Source organism: Filicampus tigris, chromosome 1 (genome assembly GCF_054856515.1).
Source record: "Filicampus tigris isolate MCC_2025a chromosome 1, RoL_Ftig_1.0, whole genome shotgun sequence".
In the NCBI taxonomy this organism is placed as follows: domain Eukaryota; kingdom Metazoa; phylum Chordata; class Actinopteri; order Syngnathiformes; family Syngnathidae; genus Filicampus; species Filicampus tigris.
The window spans coordinates 26,569,639-26,584,360 of NC_141217.1; the positions used below are offsets into that span (position 1 = coordinate 26,569,639).

The 14,722-nt window shown below is 38.6% G+C and overlaps 1 long non-coding RNA gene across 2 annotated transcripts; it reads right to left on the bottom strand.

Moving 5' to 3' along the window:
* Positions 1–517: 517 nt before the first annotated feature.
* On the bottom strand, positions 518–14,039 carry LOC147153392 (uncharacterized). 2 transcript variants are annotated; one of them, XR_015086613.1, is made up of 6 exons: positions 13,913–14,039; positions 13,768–13,833; positions 9,472–9,610; positions 9,260–9,388; positions 938–1,064; positions 518–848 (listed from the first exon to the last, which is right to left on the bottom strand). It is a non-coding gene; the product is annotated as an uncharacterized LOC147153392 (long non-coding RNA). The 2 variants fall into 2 exon arrangements; XR_015086612.1 differs by lacking the exons at positions 518–848; positions 938–1,064 and having other exon boundaries at positions 8,984–9,388.
* Positions 14,040–14,722: the final 683 nt, after the last annotated feature.

The following is a 14,722-nucleotide window of genomic DNA, read 5'->3' on the forward strand; positions in this document are numbered from 1 at the left end:
GAGTCCTGCACACAACAGTAAATGCTCATACCAACAAATTATAGTCCACTAAATTAGCTACACTTTGTCGTGATGACAATGACAGAGCTGCTCCTCTTCATTAGGCAGCTTTATTTTTATAGCGCATTTCATACACTCGGTAATGTGTGTGCGTGTAAGGACACACGTGTGACTTATAATGTTCAAAAAGTCTAGATTAAACGGGTCCTGTATAAAATCATCAATCTAGCTGTTTGGTTTTAAATTGGCTCCATACAGTTGGTGCTGGCTGGCTGTGACCTTTGGTGCGGCCACATGAATAATACAAACTTGCACACTATAGGAAATTTCCTTGAAATGCCCTTTAAAAATAACAAAATATTGCACATATTGTATGTTCTTATGCTATATTGTAGGCAGCAGGAGAGGGTGGAGATGCAATCCTGCTGTTATATCGAGGCATGTTATATGGGAATGATAGGAACTATTGAGAGAAAATGATTAAAATTAAAATGATTTGTGTTTATCGCTGTGCATCTTTCCCTAAAAGGTTTCACACAGAAAAAAACAACTTTAATCCCTCATTGCTATGTTTATCAAAACGACAGGCTTTTGCCAAGCTTTGTCAAATAAACCCATTAAAATGAAATGCACTGCATTTAAAACATTGCAATGGTTACAGTTGTCAACGTGAAAAAGGGTTTAGGTCTAACCATTTTAAATCTCCCAATATACACACCTTTAAAGCATTTGAACAGCTGCAATTATGTTTATCTTTTCCAATTCAAGATGAGCAAAGTGACTGCTAACATTAACCATACACTAGATGGTATGTGAAAATGGTGTCCCTCCCACAAGTGTGATGACAGCTGCATAAAAGTGAAAAAAAAAAAGAATAAAGACAAATGTTACCATTTGACTCAGATAATTAGCCTCGTCACAAGCTGCAGGCTCTGACCTCTGCGTCTGTCTGCTTTCTCTGAGTTGACGCGAAGCCAGACCTCCAATATGTTGCCATCAAGAGTGTTTATTCGCGTGCACCAGGCATCCTGGCACATGTTGCACTCAGCCGCAGGTAGAAATTTCTGCATACATAACAGTCGGAAAATAGTTTATGGCTGCTCTTCTGTCATAATTAGTAGGTATTCATTTGACTTAGTTTCCTTCCTTTTATTCTATTTAACTGCAAGCGGATGGCCTTGGTTAATATCACAATACACAATCTATAATGGGGCTCATGCTTCTTTGAATGAGAAAACAGAGCTTGCGCAACCGAAGGCGAGGAACCTGCTCGCAGCTGAGCACAGGAAAAAGTGGCCCTTTTGATTAATTGCCAATTCCATATAATATTATTTATATTATATGGTGACAGGGGTGAGGGGCTTCAGAACAGGCATGCTGAAGGGTTAGCTTTCAGTGAAGCTGCCATCTCACGAGACACTGAGGCGAGTATCGAATGTCCTTGATCTTTTTCGCCACTCAAGTTTAAACAAACTCACCGTAAACGTGTGTTGCGTATGATGTGATGTTTTGGCTTCCGTCTTTATGTCGGAGTGTCTATCTGATGGCTGGCCGATGTATATGTTTATATATATATTTATACTTTTTTTTTTTCTGCGCGCTACCCATGTACAAGAAAAGGGTCGCCTTTTACGTGTCTCTGATGTTTGAGCACACACACACAGAGGATAGTGTGCGGTGACTTGAGCCATGACAAATTAAAACACATCTCTGCAAAGTTGTTAAGCGTTTCGATTATTGAGAGGATAAATTTGGCCGTATGTTTCATGAGTGAATCCAAAGACCGACAAAAACGTATTACTCCACATTTAATGGATGATACGCCAAAGAGTTGTAATGCCTGTTAGAAAGATGTTACGTTATGTCACGTGGCGTTTCTAACTGGAGATCGGTAAGCTTTCATTTTTATACATGTATGCTTTATTTATTTATCCATCTATATGGTAAATTGAGTGAGTGATTAAGAACTGCAGTCTCCATTTACATATCATATGTAGGAAGTGGTAACGCCACAGATTTGTTTGCATTATTGTAACTTTAGTTTGGGCCTTGTTGATCTACAGTAGAGTAAATACTTTGTACTTATGCTTACAGCACACTTTTGTGGCAGACTTATAATGTCATGGTGAACACTTATCAAAATGTTTGTCAAAGTATTCAAAGTTTATACCTTTAATTGTACTAAACCGTCTCTCATATTACCATTAATACATACTTAATTTGCCTTTAATATAGTGTCCTATACTGCACAATAGATCTGATATTGTTTGTTGTAATAAAGATTAATTGTTGAAAAATACATTGGAAATGGACCTTGATAAAAAAAAAAAAAAATTTAAAATGCAATTCAAATCGCAATTGTAATTTTGAATTAAAAGAAAAATGCAATTAGATTATTTTCCATAATCGATCAACCCTAGTATGGATTAATGTACGCCCTCAACCCAGTAAAACACTATTCTTCAGAACTCTAACTAAAACAACTCAAAACCCATTGCAATAATTATGTGGTTGACCATGCAGGTGAATCATTGCATTTGCATACGCCAATTGTGTTGTCTTACATTGTTATTGATGGCAGATCCCATGTGCCTTTTTTTACAAACTCAATTTAATTCATTCTGTTAGCAGCCTCGCAGGCTTATCAGTCGGACAAAAATACATTTGTAATCCCTTTTATGAATACCAAATGGAACACCATGTACACACATTCCTTCATGCATTCCATCATGTTCTAAACAGCCGATTAAGAGAATATTGCAACGTGCCTTCCTCTCATGCAGCTGTGCACAAATGTCATGCAACAACAAAAAGGACCTAGTAACCTTGTATCCTGTACGTACTTCCTGAAATGCTCAGAGCATCACGACCAGAGATGAGGATGAATGAGAGACAGAGAAGAAAGGACATGATCTATGTATACTGAACAAAATCTAATAATCGGGATAAGAACAATAGGAAATCAGTTGATGGTGAAAGAATGGTAAGGGAAAGGGACCTTAAGTCAAGCTCAGCACTTCATATTAAGCCTACAGTGTGTGTTCACGTAGCACTCATTTTGGTGTCATCACTACCAGCACCTGTGGCACCTGAGGTATTGAGTGTGTTGGGGTGGCGGGGTTTTAATCTGTTCAAAGAGCTGACCTAATTTTTTATGATGCGTTTACCGGTAAACATCGGTGAGCGTAGCTGCATTGCTGCAGCATCATGATGTGTTTACTGACGTTTTATGATTGGCTTCTTTTACATATGGATTTATTGACAAGCTGTAAGTGTAAATTCTACTCTGGACTCTTGCAGACAAGCGCAAATTTGACATTCAGCCTTGAGTAAAGGGGTTGTATAGTTTTCAGACCTATACATTATTTCTGTGGTGATAACATTCATAGATCAACTCGTCAGATGTGCATAAAATTCAAGACATCTTTAATGGCATTTAATGAGGCATGTCACAGTGGCAAGAATTTAAAGTTTGCAAGACTGTGCAAACCAAATTATTTATGAGCCTCTCTGGATTTAAAGCACTTTCGTTCAAATGAATTCCTTCCTGCTGCATCTACATCATAATGATATGTAATGGCATAATACAGTAGTGTCCATTAATGATGTGCACCCACATTATCTTTGAATCTATTATCATTTGTACAATTTATAAGCATCACACATTGTGTGGCTGACATGGCCTTTGTGAACTTAAACCTCATGAGACAAGTCTGACAAAAGTACCACGTGATAAATTTCACAACAACAAAAACAATGAATTTAACATATCGTCGCTGTCCTGTGAAAAATACCTATGTTCATTTTTATGATTTTTTTTTTTTTTTTTACATTAATGGGGTTTCTGCATTACAGACATCCCATTAACGTGCAAATTAAAAAGAAAATGACAAAAAACTCAAAACAGGACAGCTGCGATATGAAACTTGGCACTTCTTTATTAACTAATGTGTGGACTAAACAAATTGGCACATGTTGGAGACAGTCTATTTTCTGTGACAGTTGTATTTCATCCCATGAGCACGCTTACTTAGAATATGCATATTGCAAATCATCTTTCCACGTTTAAATAAATGGAAAGGCCACTAATACGCTCCAGCCCCCACAAATAAAAAAATAAGTTATGTGATTTAAATAAGGAAAATACCACTCTATAGTTGAGCTTTATTAAAACTAAATTGAATATAAAGAAAGAAAGAATGCTGCTGGTTAGCACGTTCACCTCACAGTGCAGAGGTCGTGGGTTGGAATCCGGTCCCGGCCTTCATGTGTGGAGTTTGCATGTTCTCCCTGTGCCTGTGTGGGTTTTCTCTGGGTACTCCGGTTTCCTCCCACATTCCAAAAAATATGCATGGTAGGTTAATTGGTCACTCTAAATTTCCCCTAGGTGTGATTGTGAGTGTGAATGTTTGTTTGTCTCTGTGTGCCTTGCGATTGGCCGGCAACCAGTTCAGGGTGTACCCCACCTACTGCCCGAAGACTGTTGGGATAGGCTCCAGTACACCCGCTACCCTAGTGAGGATAAGCAGATTGGATAATGGATGGATGGATGAAAAAGTCTGCATCTTGCATAATTCATTGCGTCTCCTTCTGGTTTGGCCGCTTTGGCCACCCGGCGGTAGCTTAAGCGGACAAACGCAGAATTGTTTCACTCTACGACTAAGTTGGCTGGCTCGGAAGCCCCAAACCAGATGCATCCAACACAGCACGTCATTACATTTTAAGGATACGCTATGGGGTAGTTTGTGCTCGTCAAACTCAAAGAAAGTAGTTCTGCTGGTTTAAAACAACACACCACTCATAATTAATTTTGCTTTACTTAATTAGGCAGTGTGTATGAACAAATATCAATGGCCGATTAAGTTTGAAAATAATGACATACCCTGTACGTTGACATACATTTTTGAGTCACAGGGATGTCACGCGTGAGAACGAAACTCGCAATATTTTGGATTACATTAACGTCAGAAGCGTTGCCTCGTTCCTATGCATATCAATGAGGCAACGCTTATGGCCATACAACGTTAATATCCAAAATATTGCAGGTTTTGTTCTAATATAAGTCCAGACTATGATAATCACGTGCCACGAATGGTTGCACAGTCACGATTTCGCTGCGTTAGCCAGTCAATCCCACAATACATGTCTTTTTTTCCTTTCTCGGAGGAAGAATGTGAAATCTGAGATGGTTAAGAGTCCCATCTAAATTATGGCAATACTTGACTACACCGTACGGCATTTTTCTAGCACAACTGACCAGGAACCAAGTCTAAAACGAACAGTAGCGTGTTGCAGCACAGAACACGTCAAAGTGATTACGTGAACTTCAAAACTCTCCAATATGGCAGCCTACAGAGTATGCCATTATTTGGATACATAATAGAGTTAAACCTTTTTTTTCAAGAGACCAGATACCACTAATATTTGCACTATTAATGATCATACACGCTGCCTAATAGAATGAAGGAAACTTGATTTTGAGTTGTGTGTTCGTTTAAGAGCCCATTTGAAATGGTGTACATATTTTTGTGATTCCAGGGGGATTCATTTCTTTGCTGTACTTGAGTGAGAAATGTACTCCCTACATGCTCATTAACTGTACGTTCATGCTACCAAAACAGGATGCCCAGCAGAGAGACTGTGTACAACCTGTTGTCGCTGCTGGATGTTGGTAATCTTTTTTGGACGCTGCCAGAAAGAAACAGCAGCTTTTCAATAAAGTAGCGTGGGGCCTTGTCTTTTTCCACTGAAGGTTTGTGTGTCAGTGTGCGTTTGTGAGTGAGGAAAAGAATTCAGTCATGGCAGGCGACTGATTGACGGCTCGGCAAGTCCTGGCTGCTACAGATTGGCACAGTGGAAACCTGGCTCAAGCGGCCTGAATTACACACAAACACACGCGCACACATTACTCCACACTTCAGTAACTGGCAGGGTGCACATTTTGGAATGTTTACCAAATGCCCTCTACATTTGTCCATGCTGTACCCCGCTAAGCACGGCAAGCACATTCAAGAATGTTGCTATGCTACACAAAAGCTGAGTAAAAATTATACCCAACAATCATTTTGGAACAAGGGTAATCAAACTATTCAAATTATTATGCAAACTATCTTCAAGTGTCTACTAATAAATGGCATGTAACGTGCGCAACACGAACAGAAAATACCTGATTTAATCTCAAGTACAAGGAGTGAATGTTACAATTGACCCCATGGTGCAGGTCAGTTGTAAAATAACTTAGGTTGAAATGGAACATTACGAAATGAATGTCATGATAGTGGCTAAAGCTATAAAAACATTTTTTTAAATGCTGTGGATCTGCAGAGTACAAGATTTAGATATTAATATTTATAATAATAAAATTGTACAATTGTTGCCACTGTGCACTACTGACAACAACCTAACTTTTTTGCCAAGCTTATTTTCCATTTCACCTTTTCAGAGCTCTTTTTATGCCCCACTTCCAGAGCCATCTCGACAGGTGTGTCAGTTATGGATGTTTGTTTTTTCTTCTTTTTTGTTCTGTGGAGTTTCTGTTGTCTGGCTGTTAAGGGTTGAGCAACTGTTGGGCTAAAGTTCAGCCAAGTCAGTGTTTCATCAGTAGAGATGGCTATTTGAGTGACTTAATTCATAGCTGGAGCAGAGGTACGGTCGGTAGTCAGACTGTGCCCCCGTAGCTTGGCCTGAAATACTGACGGAAACAGTGATGGACCTTCTGTCAGTCTAACGAGATCATGGGCGTAGTGGTACCGGGGACTTGTGTGCATGTCCCTTCCACTTTCAAAACGACCTTGGTCTGTCCCCTCCTCTCTCTCACTCCTTAACTTTCGCTCGTAAGGCGTCAAAGATCTCCAGTGAAACAGAGACGACTTGTATGTCAGGGCAGTTATGTCCTGTTTCAACAACTGATGCATTTAAGCAGAGCTGGGCACTTGACCATTTTTTGCCGGTCCGGCCACAACCCTCCACCCTTGACTTGGGTAGTACCCTTCTGGCCGCGCCCTCCGGCCATATTGATAAGCATTGTCGGGCCTCGCCCCATTCTGCCCCCTGACCCAGAAACAAAAAACAAAGAGTCCGTGATTGACGTCACTGAGGGAGGGACGCTAACGGCAGACAGCGACAACAATGCATATAGTGCCTGCTACAACCATAAAGGAATGACTAGACGATGCATTTAATTTTATTGCGAAAATGATCTGGAAGGTGGCGGCTAAGGGGGAACATGGGTGAGTAGCAGTAGGGGCAGCAGCAGCAACGATCTGCGTGGCTCATCCGTCTCCGTGTGGGAAACTGTACGTCATCGCAACATGTGAGACAGCAACGTGCGCTCAAGCATGTTTATATTTCCTCATTGTCACATGTCACATCACATAACCCGCGCCTCCCACCTGCAACTGTGGCATACCATTACAAGAGGGGGAGGGGCAGTGGGGGAGGGGTTGCATTACTACAATCCCTATAACAGCAGTCGTCGCGGGAGTAGAAAGAAGCCTAAAAGGGCTGAGATGATTTTTGGCCGCCTCTCGAGCACGTCACACGCATGAGGCCCGATTAGTGGGCCGGACTAAAATCAACTTCTGGCCATGCTTAGTCCGGCCATTTTTTTGTCACCCCCCACCGCTCCGCCCAAAAAATGGGCATTCGGCCGGGCCGCAGGGCCCGACCAGTCCGGCCCAGGGACGGACTGCCCAGCTCTGCATTTAAGTTAAACAAAAATGTCAGAATTTGCACTTTTGAGTCAGTATTTCCTTTTCCCCAAGACAGACCTCCAACGCGGCAAGGCAGACGAATCTCATAAGTCCGACAAGGGTTTAATGTTTTTGCTCACATTAACATGACATGTTTTCATCTATGTTGATAAGGCTAGGAAACGCTGGGAGCACGTAACTCCTTGGTTGTGGTGTTGAGAGATCTAAATTCACACTCTGTGAAACTTTTTAATTTATTTATTTATTCATTCATTCATTCAAAGTGGGTAGTGGGAAATGCTAACGGGAGCCTGTTTAAAATGATCGTCGAGTCGGCCTACAGACGATTACTATTTGGTTCGGCCGGACAAAATGGCGGATAAACTGACGCCGGAAGGGAACTCCAGCGTTAAACGGACTGTGAATTTTTAATAAAATGCCAGCTCTGTAAATATATATGTACATACATATACATACACACATACATACATATACACACACACATTTACATACACACACATATATACACACACACACACATATGTGCCGCCATCACAGAGACCCCCGGCCCGGATCAGCTGGGTGGACCCCACACAAAGTGCAGAGGCCCCAGGCCACCCATACCCAAGGAGCCCCTGCGATGACGGCCCCTGTGGGAAGGTCAGCCACCACCCCCAACGCGGAGGGCCCCCCATTCGGAAACACTGGAGCTAAAACCTAACAACAACAGTAATATAATTGAAGAACTAAAATCAATAAACTAAGAAAAGATAAATTACTTAAAATTAGGTAAAAGCCAAACTAAAAAGGTGTGTCTTGAGCTTCCTCTTAAAGACAGTTAGAAATTGTGAAATTCTTTAAACGATTTTAAACAGGACAATTCACTGAAACCTAACTTTAATGTCACCGATTGAGGCTTCACCACCTCCCCCCTTTTTTTTAAGGAGATAAAAGGTTTGGCGTTTTTTCCCCTAGCTCTCTCTCGCTTTCTCTCTGGCACTCTCTCCTAAGTCTCTCTCTCTCTCCTGTTGCGATCTTACTGGCAACTCAACCAAGTCTCTCGCACACCTCAAATGTTTGATCATTTGGCTGTATTTTCGAGTGTGCTCTCACGCATTGCACATCTGCCCGGAAACCTCCAACGGTCAACCTGCAAAACCTGAGGATCTGGGTTCTCAACCCCCGTCGCCATACATATGTGGCAGATGAGCCAAAATCCGGCTCTGGGGAGCAAAAGCTGAAGCCACACGCTGGCTTTCATTTATGCATAAAACAAAAAGTACAAACAAGTCTTTTGGTGTGGAATACTTTATATAAACAAAACACAATCAAGAACAAACTACAAGCACAAACTATTTGCAAAAGTAACCCTAACCCTGTTGACAATATTTACAAATTGGCAATATGCCAGTCATTATAGCAGTCCGTAGTTGGCATGAAGCACATCACAAGTGGCAATATTACAATCATCGGCAACATGCCAGTCATTATAACAGTCCCTAGCTGGCATGAAGCACAGTGGCACATCACAAGTGGCACACCTGATGGGTGTTTTTGAGTGGCAGTACCTGAATCTCAAGCATTCACTTGAGCTGCTTCCTGCTAGATAGACAATCCTGTGGTGAGTGGAACTTGATGGGCTGGGTGCTACTTTGTTGGAAGACACCATCTCGGCCAACTCCAAAGACAAGGTCTCCCTGATATATATATATATCCAACACACACACAAATGATTACAATCCCAAATACATAAAATAACGTTTGAATATACCGTACATACCTGTTGTAATCGTGTACTGCCGGTGGAACAAGGATGTTCTTCACTGTCCACTTCCCATCTTCATCTTTGATCCTCCGCTGGACTGTGGCATCGCCGTGGCCTTTGTGCAGCGTGGAGCAGAGAAAGACATCTCATGTGTCTTTCCACGCGACAAAGAGAAGAGAGTTGTACCGTGACCATCTAATGCTCCTTTGTGGTGACGTGGAGTTTAAGCTGTTTGATTTGCTTTTGGGATATTCGGTTTGTGCGAATGGACCCACATGCCCAGATCTTTTTTTGAAGTAGGTCACCGAAAAGGAAAGGACTTGTATAGAAGTTGTCAACAAACAGTTTATAACAGGTGCCCAATAAATTTGGATTGATCAGGTGCTGAATCGTAGCTGAGTCCTTTTCCAGTGCAGTCTTGCGATCTGCCTTCATAAACTGAACTGATAAAAAACTCGCACGCGTAGCAGTGGAAGAATCTGCAAGGACAAAAAGCTTGAAGCCCCATCGTACTGGCTTGCTCTTCATGTATTGCTTCAGGCCAATGCGGGCTTTAGATGCAACCATTCGCTCGTCTACAGAAATGGTTTGGTTGGGATGGTAGTTATTTCGGCATGCAATCCTCAACTCATCATATAGCGGTTTGATTCTGAAGAGACAGTCATAATTAATTGTTCCCTTGTGTTGATCATTAGCAGCATCCTCTGCTATGTTGCTCATGTGCATGGCCTGGCATATTCTGAGGAATTTTCTGACCAGTCATTACCTATTTGGGAAAAGGTAAGATGTACACACTGTTTCCTTTCCAATAATCCAGATATGAGGAGCATTTTATGAAACCCATGTATATTAGCGCAATGAAACCATAAATGTCCAGCAATGTGATGTTCACCCATGGGTCAGGTGGCGTTGAAATGTGCTTCGCCCCATACTCATGTGTGTTCTGACTGCTGAGTAATATCCATATGAATGAATGAATGAATGGTTTATTTCGGTTGTACGCATAATACAGAAAAGAAAAATACACAAATCATTTCAAATATCAATTGATAACCAAAAAAGGAATAGGCTGAAGCACCAGGCTTATTATTGCCTATCCTTTACTGTCCCATGAATCACCTAGAATTTCAATAGAACAAAATAATTAAATATTATACACTCACATTTTAATCTCTAATTTTACATGTAATTAATGGCCCTATACACATCAATTATTTTACATTATTTTTTTTTCTTAAACCTCAACAAAGAACAACACAGCTTCAATGCATCATCAAGTCCATTCCACAATTTCACCCCCAAAACTGAAACACATCTATATTTTATGTTGGTCCTTACTTTACATATTTCAAACATAAATAGACCTCTTAAATGATAATTTCCTTGTCTTCACTTAAAAAAGGTTTGAATACCAACAGGTAGGCTTTTATTTATGACACGAAAAGGGATTTCCAATGTCTTCAGATACACAATATCCATCAATTTTAAAATAACAGATCCTATAAATAATTTATTGATTCTCTATAGCCAACCTTGTTAAATATTCTAATAGCCTTTTTTTTGTAATTTAATGATAGCATCTACATTTGTTTTATATACATTTCCTCAAATTTCAGCACAATATATCAGGTGAGGCAACACAAGAGAAGAATACAATACATGAAGAGCTTTCTTGTTTAACAAATCTTTTACTTTGTAGAGAACAGCCACTGATTTAGCCAGTTTACGTTTAGTGTATTCTATTTGTGGCTTCCAACACAGTTTAAGATCAATAATTACTCCCAAAAACTTTATTTCAGTGACTCTCAATTTCAATACCATTTAAATTTAGTTTGATGCCATAGTTAAGGTGCATACCACCAAACACCATAAATGATGTTTTATTTTCATTCAATGATAACTTATTACAATCAAACCATTTTTTTAACGCAATCAATTCCTTTTCTACAGTTTGTATTAGTTGCTCCATGTTATTCCCTGAGCAAAATAAATGTGTATCATCAGCAAAAATTACACATTTTAATATATTTGGGTCAGTGGTAATATAATTTAGGTAAATTATAAACAATTTAGGTCCTAATACCGATCCTTGTGGAATACCACATGTTACTCTTCTCAGGTGTGATTCACTATCATTGATTTTTACATATTGAAACCTATTACTTAAATAACTGCATAACCATTTAAATGCAACACCTCTATGCCATATTGTTCACATTTCTGAAGAGGTAATGAGTGATCAACAGTATCAAATGCCTTGCGTAAATCAATAAATACACCCACAGCATATTGTTTTTTAACAATTGCAGTAGCTATGTTTTCAGCAAATTCGATCACTGCTAGAGATGTTGATCGCTTGTTTCTGAAGCCATACTGGTGGTCATTTAGTAACTCATATTTTTCAACAAAGGCATCTAGTCTCACTACAAAAAGTTTTTCAAGTATTTTAGAAAACTGAGGTAACAAGGAAACAGGTCTATAATTTGACACAATATGCTTATCACCATTTTTATAAATTGGAATCACTTTTGCTATTTTTATCTTATCAGGAAAAATACTTGTTAAAAAAGATTTGATCACACAATTAATCACTTCTTTTATTAGAGTCATATCAACATTGTTAGTATCAGTTGATTTTTTGTTCTTAAACTTTCTAACAACTTCAAGCACATCACTCAAACAGACTCCTCCAAGAAACATAGAATTACAATTATTAAAAACACAATCAAACTTTGTAACTTTATCATTCGGCAAGTCAATCGAACTTGCCAAACTCTGACCTATATTAACAAAAAAAATCATTAAATTCATTAACAATTTCCACTTTATCATCAATGATAGAATTGTCTTTTTTAACAATTTTAATTGGAAAATTTCTATTGTGGCGACTTTTAATTAGCTCAAGATCACACCAAATAGCCTTGATGTTTTGTTTTTTTATACATTTGCAGTAGCTGGTCATAATAATCTCTCTTTTGTTGTCTCAAAATAGATATGAATCTATTTTATATTTCTTATACTTGTCTTCCTTTTCCTTTGTTCGATATTTCATATATTCCCTATATAGCCTATTTTTCTTTTTACAAGCTTTATTCAAGCCTTTTGTAAATCATGGTTTCCCTTTTTCATAGACTTTTTTCTACATTCTTTGAGAGGACAATGTTTGTCATGTATTGTAACAAATGTTTCCAAAAATGCATTGTAAGAATCATTAATGTCTTCAACATAAACGTCTTGCCAATTGTAGCCCCCGACTACTCAAAGATAGTGTTATTTTGATATCAAGTAAGTTGGACCAGATTCTAGATTCTCGAAGGCTACAATAGTGGTAAGGGCAGGTGTGCAAATGAAATAGCTGGAGACAGAATTGAGCAACAAGAATAAATGTATTGAATGTAAACAACAAAAACTATTTACAACTTAACAGCCGGCATCTATATACATGTGGTACCATAGTTCACAATTGAAAAAAATAATACCAGAGTCCTACTGAGCTCAGTAATATTCAGTCTTTAAGTCAGTCAGTGTCCTCTTTTGAAGTCTTAGGTAGTCCTTGAAGAAGTGGTGTAATAGTGGTAGTAGGGTTTGTTACCACGTGATGTTTCTCAAAGGGTAGTGAAGAAGGTTTTCTTATCTAAGTTGGGGTTTTGGGCACAGGCTCGCCATCTCCATCGAATGAGAATGAATCTTCTCAAATATTCTCGTACAATGTCTGTACCAAGGTAAAAAACCTAGCCTGCATAACAATAATTGTATTATTGTATGTAGCTTATAAAAGTATTATCAATTTGCAGTCTCATCAGTCGCTATAGCTTCACAGTAGTTCTCAATTTCTCAAACACTGCATTCAAATATCACATTCGAAAACTGTTATTCATATACATACATGCATGTTTTCCAAAATATCATTGTTACACATGAAATTAACCAATGCAATAACAATAACATATTTCTCTATTTATCTTCAATTCCTTATCAACCCTATGTTTTATGATTAACATGTATCAATCATTTGAATCAAGAAATAATTGTATTACCAACGGGTAGTTGAGTAATTCAATATTCCACTTTAAACTTACACTACATCAAAATGAGCATTTAACATCCAAATGTCATATAATTCAGCAAAAACATATCTACACAATCATTTGCCAACCTAAACCCTGCTTTGGAAATACCTTTAAACAAGTACAATCAAGTTTCTTACAGCAAATAAGCAGTATATTACCACTCGCGATTAGCATTAGCATAACGTTAGCTTCGCGTTAGCCTAAAATTATCATTTTTACGTCGTAGCACATGGCGACTCACCAAGACGACGTCTAGTATGAACACGGTCGGACTGTCATGGACCCTCAGTCCCCGCTGGAATTCACACTTTTAAAATAAAACATTTCCCAATTAGCATTTGAATATTGGTCACATTTACTTCGACTCCAATATGTTTCTCACTCACCGAGACGGTATATTAGCATCAGCACTCATCGGAAATTGTCACGCAAACTTTCAGTTGGGCATCCAAGCGGAAAAGAAAGAAAAAACAAGGTGAACTCGAAATGGCGTCTCGAGTAGGCGGGTCAACTTGACTTTGTCCAATTAGAAAGTCATTCCTAAGTGACATTCCACAAGGGAAATTAAGTAAGGTAGAAGATGCACACTTCCTTTTACCAAAATAAATGTTTTTCAAAGTAAAATGGTGCATTGAAATAAAATATAACGTTTTCTCTACTGGGTTACACAATCATGATTCATAAGTTCCACTTTTAAAGCCATAATTGCTTCTGGTCATTTTACTCTGCTTAACTTACTGGTAACTGGTCACTTACATCAGTCACTAATAATCCACTTTGTATCTTTCCATCAGTTACTTTTACAAAAATATTATCATTCAAAGTTGCACTCTCCTTAGTTATTCTGCTAGGTTTTACAATTAATGGATAAAAACTCAAACTAAACATAGTATTAATAAATTCTGCAGTCTTCGTATGATTATTAGATTTCAACAAATCAATATTGAAATCACCACAAACAAAAATCACCTTGTCATTGTGTTTTTCATATAATTCTGAAATCTTCATATTAAATTGATCAAACCCAGGTGATCTATAAACACAACTAATTATCATATGTTTTGCTCTTTTAGTCATAATTTCAATAGTTACACATTCCATTAAATTGTCAAAAACAGTTGTCATACCACCAATAATCCTACATTTAAACTCATATGTATGGATTTCGTGAAAAAAAGCTGAAAACTGAAACTTCC